The sequence below is a fragment of the Theropithecus gelada genome, chromosome 17 (assembly GCF_003255815.1).
Source record: "Theropithecus gelada isolate Dixy chromosome 17, Tgel_1.0, whole genome shotgun sequence".
NCBI classification, from domain to species: Eukaryota; Metazoa; Chordata; class Mammalia; order Primates; family Cercopithecidae; genus Theropithecus; species Theropithecus gelada.
In genome coordinates, this window is record NC_037685.1 from 30,457,528 (window position 1) to 30,470,666 (window position 13,139).

A 13,139-nucleotide genomic window follows, 5' to 3' on the forward strand; every position below is an offset into this window, starting at 1 on the left:
TGACTTCACACAGACATGTGCTTTTCTAGAACCCACAGGTTTGTGCCCTATAAAAACACATTCTGATCAATTCTCCATTGTATAATTCCCCCAAAAATAAAAAAAAAATATGATACACTGATCATTGTATATGCTACATTATCAAATATTCCCAATAAGGGATATTTTCCATTTTGATTAGGTGTTGGATTAGGTGTTGATGAGAACCAATTCTCTGCTTATAATTTTACGAGTCTGACAAATAGAAAAATCTTTCATAGATCAGCTTCTGGATCGGAACACTTCAACCCTCATTGTTTTTTGTTATTTAGCTTTTATTTCATAATCATAAATTTAACACTGCAATCCAGCTAGGCATGGAAAGGAACAAGGAAAACATGGAACCCAAAGGGAACTGCAGCTAGAGCACAAAGATTCTAGGATACCGCGAGCAAAAGGGGTGGAGGACTATTCTTCTGAACTACGGAAGGAATGGTCTGGTGGTTAAGATAAAATACAGGTCAAATTTATTCGAGTTGTCCACTGTCAGCAATGGTGATCTTCTTGCTGGTCTTGTCATTCCCAGTCCTAAAGTGCTCCATGGCCTCCACAATATTCATGCCTTCTTTCATCTTGCCAGAGACCACATGCTTGCCATCCAACCACTCAGTCTTGGCAGCGCAGATGACATACTGGGAACCATTTGTGTTGGGTCCAGCATTTGCCATGGACAAGATGCCAGGACCTATATGCTTTAGGATGAAGTTCTTGTCATCAAATTTCTCCCCGTAGATGGACTTGCCACCAGAGTGCCATTATGGCATAAGAAGTCACCACCCTGAGACATAAACCCTGGATTAATTCTGTGAAAGCAGGAACCCTTATAACCAAATCCTTTTTCTCCAGTGCTCACAGCATGAAAGTTTTCTGCTGCCTTTGGAAACTTGTCTGCAAACAGCTCGAAGGAGACACGACCCAAGGGCTCGCTGTTGACAGCGACGTCGAAGAACACAGTGGGGTTGACCATGACTGATAGTACAGGGCTCACAGCAGAGGTGGCATCTGCAAAGCCTTCAACACTTATTTGTTCCCACTTCCCATGTAAGTCCAGTGGCAAGTGTCACAGGACAAGCTTATTTGATTTTACAATATCTGGTCCTACATCTTTATTTCATGACACTAGGTAAGTCACCAGTGGGTACCAAGTAGTAATACTCCTGGAAACAATTCCTGTCATGGGATAACTAGCAACAACTGAACTACACATAGAAGTGAGTCTGTGAACTATAAAAATATGTCCACCATCCACCACACCAAAATACATGTATTCAACATTTGACTTCCCTTTAGCAGATCCGCAAATGCCCATGACCATTCTCCTGCTATCTAGCACCAAGGGAAAGCATGATAACAGTAAGTGTGGATGAGTGATAGTAATCCAACTAAGCACAATTAAAATATCTTAATTTTGCAAATGTTATGAAAATATACATCCATGTAACAGAATGCTGGGATCCCTCCCAAGGCCCTCTGCAAGTGAGAAGCCGAGAAGCTAGACTCCATTGGTAAATCTAGCTCTGATATAGGATGCATTCCTTACCAGCACCAAGAATTGAGGAATAGAGTTTGAAATATAAGGATTCTAATTAAATATGAGATAGCTTTCCTGTCAGCATTGCTGAATGTTGACACTATAATGGAATAGATAAAGAGTTACAAGTTCAATATTCTAGAAGCTGTTTACGTTTTAGTTCTTTTGCCCTTGTTTAAAAGGCAGAACCTGCTCAAGTTGTAATAAGGTTACATCCTGATAAATCTATCATAAGTTGAACATATCCTAAATCAAAAATGCATTTAAGGCCGGGCATAGTGGCTCGCACCTGTAATCCTAGCACTTTGGGAAGCCAAGGCGGGTGGATCACCTGAGGGCAGGAGTTCAAGACCAGCCTGGCCAAAATGGTGAAACCCCATCTCTACTAAAAATCCAAAAAATTAGACAGACCTGGTGGAGGGTGCCTGTAATCCCAGCTACTCTGGAGGCTGAGGCAGGAGAATCATTTGAACCAGGGAGGCAGAGGTTGCAGTGAGCCAAGATTGCGCCACTGCACTCCAGCCTGGGCAACAGAGCGAGACTCCATCTCAAAAAAAAAAAAAAAAAAAAAATGCATTTAATACATCTAACCTACCAAACATCATACCTTAGCCCAGCCTACCTTAAACGTGCTCAGAACACTTACATTAGCCTAGAATTGGGCAAAATCATCTGGCAACATGGGATAATGTAGCATACTGGTTGTCTAACCTTGGGATCCCGTGGCTGATTGACAGCTGTTGTTGCCCAGCATCACAAGAGTGTTGCACCACATACTGCTGGCATGGGAAAACATCAATACTCAAAGGACTGTTTCCATGTAATGCGTATCACTTTTGCACCGTCTTAAAGTTGAAAAAAATCGTAACTCGAACCATAAGTTGGGGACTGTCACACAATAAGTGGTAGCTTCTATAATTTTCTTGATTCAACATCCGCATTTCTATAACATAAGGTAACTGGAAAACAAGTCAAAAGTATATATGTCTACCTTAAATAATTATTTATGCCATCAGAGCAGTATAGTCATTCGTGAATGAAGCATATTTTGAAGAGATTAAAAAGAAAACTAAAGGTAACACTAGGCATTCACTTTATTTATCTTCAATTATTAGTCACACTTTATCAAATTCCTGTTCTATCCTTTGCTAAGAACAGAACAGTTTTTCCTCCTCTCTCTGTTGTCAGGTCACAAACAAAACTCTGCTATCATGTCACTACAAAAACATTTGGTTTTTCCCTTGCTAAAAAGAGATAGGCTACATTTTCTCATTTTATTTGTCTTTCCCGGTTCTATATATTACAAAACACAAAACAGCTGCCCCAGAAGGATGTTAGGTAGATACCAAAAACCAGAACTCTCCCCAACAGTCCCTTCTCTCCAGCCTGCCTACACTGGACAAAAAATCACCACCACAGCTGGGCGCGGTGGCTCACGCCTGTAATCCCAGCACTTTGGGAGGCCGAGGTGGGCAGATCACGGGGTCAGGAGTTTGAGAACAGCCTGACCAACATGGTGAAACCACGTCTCTACTAAAAATACAAAAATTAGCTGGGCGTGGTGGCGGGCGCCTGTAATCCCAGCTACTAGGGAGGCTGAGACAGGAGAATCACTTGAACCCGGGAGGCGGAGGTTGCAGTGAGCTGAGATTGCGCCACTGTACTCCAGCCTGGGTGACAGAGCCAGACTCTGTCTCAATAAATAAGTAAACACCACAGAAAATCAGCAACTGTTTTTGCCCCTATTGAATTTTCTCTCCAGCAATTGCAGGTCTATATTTATTTCACATACACAGTATTCTCACTCTGAACTGTATTCCTCCACCCTAAAATCACCAAATTAATAACATCCTCATTCATTCATTTCTATGGCAACTATCACACAGTGGAATAGACATATCTACCCCTTGATAAACTCAACTTGTAAAAGATCATATAGTTTAAACTTTTATGTGTACAGAGAAACAAAATTTTAAACAGATGTGTTTGATCAGAGCACATTAAATGTTCTAAAAAGTGACATGAAATGGTTTCTTCACAATTGGAAAAGAATGACTAGATAAAACTGAATTTTTACAAAGCGTGATGTGTAAAGTTGGTTTCAAAATCACCAAATATTTCCTCAGTAATCGTAAGTATTGCTAGTGGAGTCTACAAAAGTAACTAGACTTTTCTATTATAGAAGACTGTAATCTAGTTGTAGAAAAGGACAATGAAGGTATTTTAGGTAATGATAGCATTCACCTAATAATAAACACAAAAATATATAGGAAAATTCGGAAAAGACATGATTATTATGTGAATATATACACATTTAAAATAAACCTGAGGAAAAAATTCAAGTTACAGTTTTGGGAGAAGGTATGAAATGAACACACAGAAAGAGGCAGAAGAGCAGAAGACATTTGAAAGGAGAGATGATCCACTTTATTTCTAGTCCAAAGTTAGCATGGGGAACTGTCAGGAGAAAAAATTAAAATAAAATAAAAATTAAATAAATGTGGTGAAGCAAAATATGAAGGTGGGGCTTAAATTAAGTATTTGATTCCATAGACAATGTAAATCCACTTGAGAAAAACCTTATAGATTCAGGAAGCAATGCATATAATAATTTAAGGAAAGAAATCTGGCAGTGCTATCAACATCCTATCAATTATAAAGGAAAGATTGACCTATTGCTGGCAATTGGAATATGTTTCTGTTCATGTCTTCTGCCCACAAATTTAATACGTTTTCTGTATTAACTAAGCTCTGTAACTTTTGCAGTTTGAGATGCAACAAAAAAACTAGCATAGGTTTCTTCTTTTCTTCTTTACAATATCATAGGTGATTAGTTTTTACCATAGATCTTTGGCAAAGAAATTCAGTCTGTTATTAGAATCCCATATGTTGACACATTCTCGAGTTCAGGAAAAAGGTTATCTAGTTGTAAGGAAATATTTTTATATTTATGATTAATCATATGAAATAACATTTTATTTGAAAATGCTATGTCTCTATACATTGATGAGATTGATCCGTGGTGTTCTTTAGAGTGGCATATTGGTCATTTTATTAATGATACAATTTATTGAATGTATTCTATGTATCTAGAACTGTGCCAATTATTTTCTATCCATCTATATGTCACTTCATGCTTATAGCAACTCTTTGTTTTACAGGAAGTGAAATTTAAGCTTATAGGTGGCCACTTTCCCTAGGCTACACAGTCAGTAAGTGGCAGAGAAAGAATGTGAACCCAGTCTGTCTCATTCAGAAGCTGGCACTCTGACCACAACACTATGCTGTCATACAGGATAAATCAAGAAATTTCTGATCTTTCTATTTATTCTAGAACTGATTTTATATAATAAAAAATAGTTTATCTAAATGGTGAAAGAATCCTCCAGAGAATCCAGTGGGTCTAGCTGTGTTTGCATGGTACACACTATTTGTATATTAAACTTGATTTACATTAATTAATTCAATTCTATTTATAGAGCACTTAGTATGTTCTATGTGCCCAATGCTAGGGCTAAAAAACAAATATGATCTAGTCCTTTCTAGTCCTTTCTCTAAACAGCTCACATTCTGGTGAGGGGAATAAGAATATAAACAAGTACATTAAAATATCTGAAATTTAAAATTTCCTAGAGATTCTCAACAGCAGATTTCAACTTACACAGGAGAGAACTGGCAGACTTTAAGATACATCAGTTGAGATTATCCAATCTAAGAAGCAGAAATTAAAAAGAATTTTTAAAAAGATGAATAGAGCATCAGAGAACTGTTAGAGACCATCAAGCATTGCAAACACATGCATAATGAAAGTTCCAGAAAGAGAAGAGAGGGATAAAGGGGAAGAAAGAATATTTGAAGAAACAATCACTGAAAACTTCCCAGATTTAATGAAAAATGTTAACCTCCTAATAGAAGTATCTCCACACATTCACGGTAGAATAAACTCAGAGATCCACATCTAGACACATCATAATCAAACTGTCAAAAAACAAAGAAGCAACTCCTCACATGCAAAGAATCTTCAAGATTAACAGCTGAGTTCCCATCAGAAATCATGAAGCCAGGAGACCATGGAATGATATAAAGCAGTCTCCAATTATTCACAAGGGATATATTCCAAGACCACCAGTGGATGCCTGAAACTGCACATAACATCAAACTCTATTGCTGTTCATTGGAATTCGTTTCTGTTCATGTCTTCTATCCACAAATTTAATGCCTTTTCTGTCTTAACTAAGCACTGTAACTTTTGCAGTTGGAGATGCAACAACAAAACTAGCATGAATTTCTTCTTTTCTTCTTTACAATATCATAGGTAGATTAATTTTTACCACAGATCTTAGCAACCCCAGCACACAATTTTTCTTCTTTTCATATCAGGTCAAGAACTTTCAGCTTTTCACTTAAAGAAAGCACTTTATGGCTTCTATTTGGCATATCTAAATTGCCAGCATCACAACCCTTCTGCTTTAGGAACATTTTAAGTTAAATGAGGGTTATTTAAACACAAGTACTGGGTGATTACTACAGTTGATCTGATAACTGAGACTGCTACTAAGTGACTAATGAACAGGTACTGTGTACATCCTGGATACTTTGCAAAAAAAAGGATGATTTGTGTCCTGGGTGGGATGGAGCAGGATGGTGCAAGATTTCATCATTCTATTCAGAATGGTGTGCAATTAAAAACCTATGAATTGGTGATTTCTGCAATTTTCCATTTAATATTTTCAGACTGTAGTTAACCATAGGTAACTGAAACTGTGAAAAGTGAAACCACAGATAAGAGAGGGCAATTGTATTCAAAATGCTAAAAGAAAAAGATTGTCAGTGAGGAATTTTATGTTCAGTGCAACTAATATTCAAAAGACAAAGGGTACATTAAGTAATTCTCAGATAAGCAAAAACTTTAAAAATTGGTCTCCAACAGACTAACTCTATAAGAAATACAAAAACAAGTTTTTCAGCCTGAAATGAAAGGGTATTAGACTTGCTCTAATTCACATGAAGAAAGAAATAACACTAACACATAGGTAAACATAAAAGACAATATACATGTATTTGTGTCTGTTTTTTTGCAGTTTAGTCTTTCAAAAAAACTCCCCCCAGAGAACATCAACACAATAGGACACATTTTTGTTTCATTTCTTTCTAATTTGATCTTGAGGTACCTCTCCTGAGAATAGCCATAAACTCTAGCCCTACCCTGATGGGGACCTCAAGGATTTGGTTATAGAAATTTAGTGTGCCTTTCCCAGATACTTCTTTATCCTGATGGACTACCTAATGTCTAACCTATGACCAGGTGCCCTCACAGGACACTTGTTTATACTGGCAGGTACCATGTGGCTCCTGTCTGACCTGTATTTAAGATTTGTATCTTAAGAGATTGGTCAAGATAGCCCATCTCTAGAAAAATAACTATGACTGGGAGAAAAATTGCATCCAAGTGTGTCAGTCAGGAGAGGCACAGAGAAGGCACACAACAAAATACTCAAAATAACAGCAATCATTTATTACTTACAGGTCCAAGAGAGAAGAGAGTTACTAATCAGGGCTGATGGGAAGGTCTCAAGGGGATTGTGCTCAACCAGAAGATAGAGAGGTAGACCTGTAGGCGGACTCCATTTGAGTATAGGGCTAAATATATAAGGTCTAAGTATAGACATGACTCCATTTTGAGTACAAGGTTAACTGTCTCATACTAGAAACAGGATTTAGTCACCCCTGATGCAGGCTGAGGCCTTTATTGGGGTGCAGGGCACCCAAGCAGATTTCCCATGAGGAGTTCTAATTGATGGAATTAGACATAAGACCCATGAAGCCACACTGTGACTTAGAAGTGATCACTATGGCACATCTGCACATTCCATGAGGGGTATGAGTGTCAGTGTGATGAGTCCAGTAGGTTGTATCTCTATGTTTCATAGGGAAGTGGTTAACAGGAGGTGGTTATGTAGGGCAGATATCTAGATAGACCACACTGAGGAACTGGCAGGAGGCAGAGAGTTGAAAACTGGATCAAAGGTGACTAAATCCTGTTTCTAGTAGAAGACAGTTAACCCTATACTCAAAATGGATTCAGGGCCCACATAAAATTGCAAGCACTCACTACACCTGTATCCACTGCAATGGATAATGCCTTAGTTGGTTCAGGCTGCCAGAATGAAACACCATAAATTGGGTGACTTAAACAACAGGAATTTATTTTCTCACACTTCTGGAGTCTAGAAGCATTAGATCAAGGTGCCTGCTGATTTGGTTCCTGGTGAGGGCTTTCTTCCTGGCTTGCAAATGGCCACCTTCTTACTATATCCTTCCATGTCAGAGAGTGGGAGAAAGAAATAACTTTCTGCTGTCTCTTCTTATGAAAACACTAATCTTATAGGATGAGGGCTTCAGTCTTATGACCTCATTTAACCTTAATTATTTCTTTAGAAGCCCAATGTCCAAATATAGTCACACTGGGGATTGGGTCTTCAACGTATAGATTTTGGAAGGACACAAATATTCAGTCAATAAAGACAACATCCTCTATTGGTTTCCTCTCATCTGTTTCATATCCCTGGTTCCTCACTCCTACTTCCTAAGATCACTTTCCAAATAAACTATCTGTAAACAAGTGGATCAAGTTCTGTTTTCATGAGAACCCAGGATAAGGCAAGAAATGCTTCCAGAAATTTCCATAGCAGCATTGTTTGCAATAGCAAAAAAAAAAAAAAAAAAAGAAAAGAAAAAACAGGAAATCACCAAATGGCAACTGACACAAGAATGAAAAAATAAATTGTGGTATATATGTAATAAAATTAAGTTCTGGAGTTAAAATGACATAAGCAAGTCAAAAACTACATATAGTATAATCCCATTTATATAGAATTCAAAAACAGATGAAACTCAACAATATGTTGTTTTTTGTTTAGGGTATAGGTTCATATGTAGAAAGCCTATAAAGAAATCAAGGAAATGATAAACACATCATTCAGTGGTTACCCCCAGAAATGAAGAAAGGGGGCTTCAGAGTTATTGGTAATGCATTTCTGAAGCTGAATGCTAGATATACGGGCGTTGGTTTTACTGTTTTTTTAAAATCATACAACATATATCTTTACATCATACATATATTACATTTATAGTTATATATGAATATGGTTATATATATTTGCCTGTTTGCCTGGGCAACAGAGTGAGACCCTGTCTTAAAAAAAAAAAAAAAGAAAGAAAAAAAAAACAAACCCAATATGTGGTTCAATCTCAGGAATTCACCATCCTGAATAACTAGGCTAATTAATTAAGAGAGATGATAGCAATTTTCCACTTATTATTTTTGCATGCATTTAGCCTTCCTGAAATACGGTTGAAATTTAATTTATATTAAAAAAAAGAAATAAATTTATACTATTAAATTTAAATAAAATTAAATCACATATATATCACATACATCACATGTACACATATTTACAGTTAAATTGCATAGTATTTAGCTGTATATTTAATTGCATAGCAATTAACTATATAATTTATCAGGCATTTTAATTAAGGCAGTTAATTAAAGAAACAAAATATTAGCCTGAAGTATGAAAAACGGGCTTTTAAAACACAAGCTTTGTTAAATGATGCATTCATTTAACTTAAAACGAAACAGCAAGGTTGTTTTCACCAACAACGTTTTCCAATTCAACCAGAAGAAATCCTAGGAGGAGAAAAAATGTTTCTTTCCTAGGCAGCGTACATTTTGAAATCTACCAATAGGAAAACATCTGTCAAGAATGAATTTCAGAAGAAAATTAATTTTATAATTTACCACCTAGATAGCTGCCAAACTTTAGTGACTAAAGCTCTAAACCAAGTGGCAGCAGATCTAACATCCTTTTCTCCTTCCTCTTCATGTTCCAGCTCTGCAACTGGATGCAAGCCAAGATCTTAGATGACTCAATTTTTCACTATATCAGACGGAGACAATACTTGCCATCTCCCAAATAAAGGTTATGAGGATTAATCTGTCCATAATGGATTTGGAGATCCTTGCAATAAAGATTAAAACCATATATAAAATTTATCATATTTTGTAGATGTGCGTCTTCAAGATCAGTTATCTTCAAACTGTTTATTCCCTAAGAATTGGGCCTGCAGTTTAATATCCTGTGATACCAAATACATGGTTCAATCGTAGTTAGGGATTCACTGTCTTGAAGAACTAGGCTTCCATTGGTATAGCTAATTAAGAGAGATGATAGCAATTCTCCACTTACTATTTTTGCCTGCGTTTATCCTTCCTGAAATATGGTTGGAATTTAAAACATGGAAGCTGGTTACTACTTACTCCTAGGCACCATCCTAGAAGTAGCACAAGATGGGTTATATGGCTGATTTAAAATCTAGAATATAAATGTGACATAAAATGTAGGATTAATATTTCAAAAAATGTACCTGTCCTAGCCAAGGATGCTTTTTTCCTTAAGTAAAAATGATATCATTAATATTACAGTTTACTGATTAAATGCCATTTACATATTAGTATTTGCCTATTAGCATTAGGAAGAAAATACCTTCTAACAATTCACATCTGCCTCTTCTTTAAACTCATTAACAATTCCTATTCACCATATTGTAAAGACATTTTACTTTCAAGATTTCAGGCTTTAACAGGCCAGGCACAGTGGCTCACATCTGTAATCCCAGCCCTTTGGGAGGCCGAGATGGGAGGGTTATGTGAGGCCAGGAATTTCAGCAACATAGGGAGACCCCCATCTCTACAAAAAATTAAATACAATTTGAAAATTAAGCAGACATGGTGGCATATGCCTGGGGTCCCAGCTCCTGGAGGGAGGGTAAGGTGGAAGGATCACTTGAGCCTGGGAGGTCTAGGTTGCACTGAGCCGTGATCACACCACTGCACCAGCCTGGGCAACAGAGCAAGACTCCGTCTTAAAAAATAAACTAAGAGTTTAAAAAATAGCTCCATGACTCAAATCACTGCAACTTCAGAGTTAGGAAGCTTTTGTTTTAGATTTTAGATACATGGACGTATCTTAGCCTTTCCCATCTTGTGTGCAATTTACAGCATCCCTGAATATATTTAACAATGTTACTTTTCTTTTCACTCAAATTCTCCTATTCATTTTTTAAATTCACTTATTTTCACTTATTGTTATTCATTCAACAAACATTTATTAAACGCCTACCTACTATGTGCTGAAACTTTGCTGAGTGAAAAGATGCAAATAAAACATCATCCCTGCCTTCAAAGAAATTCACTGGATAGTAGGCAAGACATAGAAGGAAATATGTGGTTCTAATTCAGTATTTTTAAAATCAACAATTCAAAAAAAATTAAATAATTTTTGTAGCATCCATGATTTTGTAGCGTGATCATGTCACATCCCAGACAGTTAAACCTCTCCATGGGTTCCATGGGTTTTAGGATAAACTTGGAATTTGTACACATACCCTGCCGTAAGTGTCCCTTGTTCACCACTACCAGGACAGCTCTTTCCTGCAGCAGTGACTTCTCACAGCCCAAGCTGTGCCATTTCTCTCTCTCTTGTCCTTTGCCTATGCTGTGCCCTCTGCTTGGCATGCCTGCTGCTAGTGCTTCCTCTTTTGCTAGATTGTTCTTATTCTTAGGAATCTTCTCTGGAAAGCTTCCTCTGACTCCTTTAGCTTTGTCTATGTACCTGTCCTCTTAGCTTCCATGGAATTATGTGCATATCATTATTATAGCATTTATCTTTCCCTTTAAGTTATTTATCCTGGTAGAATATTCAGTCCTTGAAAGCAACACTAACTTATTTCTCTTTGAACCTATTACCTATCATATGCTTTCCTTCATGATATCTACTCAATAAACTCCATTGACCTAATGCTTTACAGAATAAATGAATACACTTGTATATAAAGGTAAGTCTGATAGAAGAAGCTATCATAAGGAACTATAAGAGCACATAGAGAAGCTCATAGCTCAAAATGGTTATGAATTTAGGGGGCAGGCAAAGGCTTGAAAACTCCTCTGCAGAGATGGTGCTTTCTGTGCCGATTTAGAAGAGTGGCTAGGAATAAGCCAGGCACAGTGATAGAGAAAGGAATGCTTGCTGATATGAACTAGTGTCCTCATACTGAAGAAACAGCATGTACTATGGCACAGAGTGGGTGTATCAAAGTCTTTTTCAGAAATTGACCAAGACAGAAATAACTACCTAGTCATAGTCAAAAGTAGAATACAAGGTAGCTACATTTTTCCTTTGGTCATTCCTACTCTACTGGGTTCTCCACCGCCCCTTCATTCTGTCCCTCCTTCCTGTCTCTCCAGGTCTGCCTCTCTGCTTCCCTATGATTCTCTCCTCCCATCCCCATCTTCCTTTGCTTATTTTCTTCCTCCTTTCTCTTAAAGCAACAGCTAATTACAAGTGTTTGATCTTGGCTGGGCACAGTGGCTCATGCCTGTAATCCCAGCACCTTGTGAGGCTGAGGTGGGTGGATCATCTGAGGTCAGGAGTTCAAGACCAGCCTGGCCAACATGGCGAAACCCCGTCTCTACTAAAAACACAAAAATTAGCCAGGCGTGGTGGTGCACACCTGTAATCCCAGCTACTAGGGAGGCTGAGTCAGGAGAATCGGTTGAACCCGGGCGGCAGAGGTTACAGGGAGCCGAGATCGCGCCAGTGCACTCCAGCCTGGGCAACAGAGTGAGACTCCATCTCAAAATAATAACAGTGATGATGATGATGATGATAATAATAATAATAATAATAATAATAATACAAGTGTTTGATCTCTCACAACTCAGAACTTTTTGGAACTTACGCATGCTGAGCTACTCTATTTTACAGAAAAGGCACATGTAGATCAAAACAGACACAACACCTGTAACTTCTTACAGCAGTCATTCTTAATGTTACAGCAAAAAATAGAACCCAGTCTCCTAACTTCTAATGTAAACTTTCAGACTCTCTACGATCAAGCTGCTACAACCTTATTCTTCCAGAATTAAAAAAATCAAGTTAAGCTCAAGGAAATAGTTTTAAAAGGCTGCTTCCTTTACAACATGACAACAGTTTTTCTCAATATGGACTGTGAGATCAACTTCCTGGAGATAGCAATCATGTGAATGTGGAACATACATTGTTTGAGAATGTATATGAGGAGCATGAATATTTCCTTCTTGTTAAAATATATTTTTATATCAAAGTGCCGTGTATGTAACAGACTGAGGAATTATTATATTAATGGCAGGCATAGGCCTTCATCTTCGGAACCCTGTGTTAGATGCAGTGGCTCTGTTTGTGTGAATTGAGGGGTAAGAAAGCATGGTAAGTGCAGCCAATAAGATGTTTGAGAGACTCCCTCCTTCCCGATGAAACCACGAGTCTTCAGCAAAATTATCAGACTGTCGGAATGTTTGGCGCGGAGTGATCTTTAGTTGAAACTGACACATGACAGGCCTGTTTGCGTATGTTGGTTTAAATTAGAAGTGAGAAGGCACCTATTGGAGCAGTCACTACGAACACCTGACGAATACCCAATCCTCGTTCTTCTTTATTAACAGAACCTCATTTGTTCAGGGTGAAATTGT

At 37.6% G+C, this 13,139-nt stretch overlaps 1 pseudogene; it reads right to left on the reverse strand.

Annotated features, from left to right (window-relative positions):
• Positions 1-506: 506 nt before the first annotated feature.
• On the reverse strand, positions 507-1,006 carry LOC112611150 (annotated as a pseudogene).
• Positions 1,007-13,139: the final 12,133 nt, after the last annotated feature.